General features: G+C 40.0%; 1 long non-coding RNA gene across 1 annotated transcript; it reads right to left on the reverse strand.

The window, feature by feature from the left end:
• Positions 1-2,011: 2,011 nt before the first annotated feature.
• Positions 2,012-4,513, reverse strand: LOC130172778 (uncharacterized). Its single transcript, XR_008828330.1, has 3 exons — positions 4,399-4,513; positions 3,785-3,814; positions 2,012-2,576 (listed from the first exon to the last, which is right to left on the reverse strand). It is a non-coding gene; the product is annotated as an uncharacterized LOC130172778 (long non-coding RNA).
• Positions 4,514-5,934: the final 1,421 nt, after the last annotated feature.

A 5,934-nucleotide genomic window follows, 5' to 3' on the forward strand; every position in this document is an offset into this window, starting at 1 on the left:
GTGTGTGTGTGTGTGTGTGTGTGTGTGAGTGTGTATGTGGGTGAGTGAGTGTGTGTGTGTGTGTGTGTGTGTGTTTCTGTGTGTCTGTGTGTCTGTGTGTGTGTCTGTGTGTGTGTCTGTGTGTGTGTGTGAGTGTGTGTGTTTGTCCCTCGTCCCTCTGCTGTCACACCGAGCCCCATGATTCACCCCCTCGTTACCCATCAGCCCTATCACACGGCCGACCCGGCGATGGTTACACAGCCGAGTGAGCGGCCTTGTTTAACGCAGCTTTTTGAAGATGATGCAACACGATGGACGAGCGAGTCGCTGCTTTAAAGAAGTGAAGACATGATTTTTTAAAAAGCAGAAGAAGACGGACGGAGAGGAGGAGGCTGAACTCGCTCTCAGACTGACGGAGATCTGTGGAGTTCTGCTGCTTCGTCACCAGCTGCAGTTTAAAGTTCAAACCTGTGTCGTCTGCAACACAATCACACAGTTTAGGAATCAGCTGAACCACTGGACCAGTGGTTCCTTTTCCAGCTCACGTCCCACGTCCGACCCCGTAACTACATGCAGGCCAAATAATGTGAGCAACACAGTGGCCGAGTTTCCATTGAAGTTTTATGGAAAATAGAAGTGATTAATTATAGAGAAGTCGACCGAGCACAGTGTGAATATTCAGTGTGTTTCCAGTGAGAGATGATGAGTTTTCTCCTCCTAAACATGACGACAGGTTTCCAGTATCTGCCTCCGTTTCCATATATCCAACAATGACAAGAGTTTTTAATCATTTTTAATGTTTTTAAACATCTTTCTTCCTGTTTTAAATGTGACTTGTGGAACCACTTGCAACACCTGCGCGGCCCAGCAGGGGGCTGCAGCGCACCACAGGTCACTGAGCTGAGGTTTACAGTTTAACCAGAGCAGACGAGAGATTTTAATAAGACTTTCTGCTGCTTGTGCTGTTACAGTTTGATTTCGTCATTTCACAGTTTCAGTTTAGTTTCATTCAGACAAAATGTTTCCAGGAGAAACTCAGTGTTACTTACATGAGCCACTAGAGGGCGCGTGTCCTCAACCAATACAGGTGATCCTAAAGGACAGAGTCTAATTCTGGGTTTGAGAAGGTCTGACATCCAAAATTAAACTAAATATACTTTTGTTTTTACTTCCACTTCTCCAACATTAGATTCTGTTTTAGTCTGAAGTAAAAGAAAAACTGTGTCTAATGCTCCATATTAATCTGACTGCACACCTGGTTTCACAGAGGTTAAAGGTCGCGGAGTTTAAGTCTCAGTGTATTTAAAGCTCTTTGATGTTTTTCTGAGTGAAATGTTAAAGCTCCATGTTTCTTCTTCTTCTGTGTTTTATTTGAAGTGTTGATCCATCAGAAGATATAAAAACCATCTCAATATAGTTTTACATCTCTTCTCTCAGGCTTCTCTCTGGAGCTCTAGTAACAACAGGTCAGTGAGCCAATCAGAGGAGAGGAGGCTCTGAGCCTCTCTTCTGATTGGCTGACTGTTTTCTGACTGATCCAATAAAAATATAGCAGATTTCAGGTAAAAACACTCAGAGAAACCAAATCCTGTAAAGGTTTGGATGGTGGGTCCAGGTGGGCGGGGCTTGGTGACTGCTTTGTTGTGACATCACAAAGTTCCAGAAGTCCTGACGGCTTGTTTTAAGGCTCAGTTTCTGAATACAGGCTTTAACGTCTACGTTTAATGGACGAATCAAAATATTGAAATTAAAATATTCAGTTATAAAAACTTCCTTTAAATTCAGATGAACAAACCTGGAGACTTTGCAGCGTATTGGTCAGTAAACATCTGGACAGCTGAACCAACAGCTGCTTTTATTTGACACGTTTACACTCAGACAGATTTACACGTCCAGATGAAACAGGCTTTGAGAGCTGCTTGTAAAACTGATTAAGGAGAGCAGTCACGTCTCCTGAAGAGGAGAGGAAACCTCGCCGCAGCCTCAGCCGCCTCGACGCGTGAATCAAAGCTGCAGCTCGGCGTCTGCTGGAGTGACCCTGAGATAAACGTGAGCTCCTGAGGTCAGAGCGCCGCAGGGCGTCACGCCGTGTTCGTCACGTTCATCCTTCAGACCAGAAAACACAGATTTCAGCAGACACATCGTGTTTATTTCCTTCACAATACCTTCACAATAAAACTCTTTCAGACATGAGAGAGGAGGAGTTTATTCTGACACAACAACGTCCACATGAGACACTTTAAACCTGGAGCAGGACGGAGGATAAACACATTTAAATTTAACATCATGACTCAGTATCTTTGACTGAACTTTTAATATTTTTAAGAAATAAAAGTTCTCAAATTCTTCTCTTCATCTTATTGGACGGTGCAGAGATGATAAATATCTAATGGAGGAGAGATGAAGATGAATAAATCCTCTTTACTTCAGGATCATGTCGACTCTCGTCTTTGTCTCTCTGGGAGTTTTTCTTCATCTTGACTGGAGCTCCGAGGACGCCGGGTTCTCGTCCCGTCAGACTCAGCTGTGATTCATTTAAAGTGTCACATGTGAACAGACGGCTGCATCATCCATGTTTCTGCTTTTATCGCTCTGTTCTTAAATAGATGACAAACAACATCATTAATTATTAATGGTTTAATAATCTAGATGTTTGGAGATTTGGTTTAGTTCAGTCACTTTGGTCCATATTTATAAACTTTATTTACATTCATCTTCCTCTCCTGTGTGTTTCTGTCTTTGTGTTTTACTGTATTTATTGTCTTTAACTCAGCTGCTCTGACACATAATCTTTCTATCTCTCTGTCTTGTCAAAATAAAGAACATTTCACAGTGTGAAACTAGTCAGATTTCATATCTACACATGGATAGAAATACACACACACACACACACACACACACACACACACACACACACACACACACACACACACACACACACACACACACACACACATAAACACACAGAATAGACCCGCTTTAACATGTTACATAACAGAGTGTAAGTGCAGCAGACACAGCATCAGTCACTGTACCAAGAGTTTCCAAGAAACTGCAGCCATTACACAGAGGCAACACACACACACACACACACACACACACACACACACACACACACACATTCCATGTACTCGTGCTGCCCTCCTGTGGCAGCAGATGGTACTGCTGAGTCAACTTTTAGTTTATTATCATTAGTTTATCAGTAATAAATATATTGATTTACAATTGTTATTAGTAGTAGTAGATATATATATATATGTAATGTACAGTTTTTTTTGCACAATTGAAACATCAAGGCAACAGACATTTTATATACACAGATAAAATATATGAGATTCATCTAAAAACAGTCTCTGCAACTAGAAACTGTAACCAGCACTCTGTGTGTGTGTGTGTGTGTGTGTGTGTGTGTGTGTGTGTGTGTGTGTGTTGGAGAATGACCAAAGCACATGCAGCAAACACATTTTCCCTGTTACAGCCAATCATGTTGGAGGAAGGTTTGAACAAGCAGCCAATCAGAGCGCAGTACGAGCTGCTACTGTAAACTGTGTGTGTTTATGTGAGTCAGAGGATGTGTTAATGTTTACAACAGCTCCTCAGAGGTGTGTGTGTGTGTGTGTGGGTGTGTGTGTGTGTGTGTCAGACTCAGACAAAACTCTTTATGTAATAAATATAATAAATCTGTGACTGTTTTTATTGGTTGATTGTCTGTTGTTTGTGGTGTCTGAAGGTTTATAATATTATCACATAATACAAAACAGGCTTTTATGACTCTATAAAGTCATGATGTTGATAATTATCTTACCTGGAGGTCAGTCGTGTTCAGAGGAAGCTCCTGAGAACACAGACTGAGTCAGTTAACAGGTCACATGACACTTCCACACACCTGGAAATAATAATGTTCCCGGGGCCAGCTGCACAAAACACCTTAAATTAAGATTTTCCCCTAAAGTTAAGGTTTCAATAAAATAAAGAAACTGCACAAAACACCCTTAAATCTTCCCCTTAAAATGTTCACTCAAGTATTTAAGGTTTTCTCTTTATCTCTTAAACTTCAGGAATCACTTAAAGTCAGTTAAACCACGACCTGAAGACAGACTTAACAGGAAACTCAAGCAGGATCATCAGCAGAATGAGCAGAAGAGACACAGAAACAAGAACAAGAAAAATATGATGGACAAAGATGAAAGGTCAAAGGTCACTGTGACCCCACAAAACATGTTTTTGGCTTCATAACTCATGAATTCCTTCACTAATTATGACACAACTTAACTTAAATCTCTATAAGGATAAAATAATGAAGTGATGACATTTTGTATCCTAAAAGGTCAAAGGTCAACTTCACTGTGACATCATAATGTTCTGCTAAAACGCCTCTGGATGTTATTCAGCGCTGTAGCTCAGGAAGGAGAGACTGACCTTGTTCCCTGGTTGCTGGAGGGAAACGACCATCAGGTGGTGATTCTAGTTTATAATAAATTATTGATGTGGTCAGAATAATAACCAATAATCACACTGATCAGCTCTGTGCCATTTCACAAAATAACCATACATTTAGTCTTACTGTGGTGACGCACAGGAGAGAGAGAGAGAGAGAGAGAGGAGAGAGAGAGAGAGAGAGAGAGAGAGAGAGAGAGAGAGAGAGAGCTGAGTTCAGTGAAAGGGCTCTGAGTTCACGTATACCACAGATAGATTAGATAACACAAATAAAAACATGTGGTACAGTACGTACTGTAACGGCCTGCAGCTATAGATACAGGGTGGTGTGTGTGTGTGTGTGTGTGTGTGTGTGTGTGTGTGTGTACATGCACGGACATGTGTGAACACACCTGCTGCAGCGTTTCAGCTGAAGTGTTGCAATGTTCCTCAGAGTTTAAAGGATCAGTTCACACATAAACAACAGAAACATTTCTCTGTCACGTTCATTCTTGTCTTTATATTTTCAGTTCTAATTGTTCAGTGTGTGTGTTTGGTTTGAAGGGAGACAAATTACATGAGTAAAAATAAATAAATGAATAAATGAATAAGCAGAAATAAAACATTACGTGTCAGATTTAAGTAGAAAACTTAAGGTGTTTTATGAAGATAAGGAGAAAACCTTTAATGCTTAAGTGGACAGTTTAAGGAAAATAAATAAATCCACCTTCAGCAGGTCACCTGTTACATAAGACACCACTCTTGTGTTAATTACCTTACAGCAGGTATTCAGCCTCTGCTCATCAAATCATAATAATATAATAATATAATAATGTGTCGCTGAACAGTTTTAATAAAGAAACTATTATAAAAACTCACTTTGTGTGTGTGTGTGTGTGTTGTGTGTGTGTGTGTGTGTGTTGCCTCTGTGTAATGGCAGGAGCGGGTCATCTGGTTCACTCGCATACCAAACATAGTGAACATTTCTGCTGCGGCTATACATCACCATCTACACACACACACACACACACACATGCACACACACACACACACACACACACACACACACACACACACACACACTGGAACAAATTCATGTGAATCACTGAACTGTTTGTGTTTATTCAGCCGATGTAGCAACTGTACATTAGCCGTTAGCTACAAACAGATGTGTGGTGTGTGTGTGTGTGTGTGTGTGTGTGTGTGTGTGTGTGTGTGTTGTGTGTGTGTGTGTGTGTGTGTTCAGTTCAGCTTCTGACTGAAATTAAAAATAAAACTTAACATTACTTTCAATATTGAGTTATACATATAATTTAAGGTGACAAGAATCAAAATAAGTGACAAAAATAAGTGTTAATAAGTTGAGTTACTTGCACAATTCAAAATATATAAACAATAAAAAAAACAAAAAATATCAAACAAATAAGTAAATAAAAGAATAAATAAATAAATAACATACAAGGCAATGATCCAGGTAATAATCTGAATCAAGTGGAACAAACATATAATTAAAATAACCCAAATGTGTACAATAATTAA

The sequence above is a fragment of the Seriola aureovittata genome, chromosome 7 (genome assembly GCF_021018895.1).
Source record: "Seriola aureovittata isolate HTS-2021-v1 ecotype China chromosome 7, ASM2101889v1, whole genome shotgun sequence".
NCBI lineage: Eukaryota > Metazoa > Chordata > Actinopteri > Carangiformes > Carangidae > Seriola > Seriola aureovittata.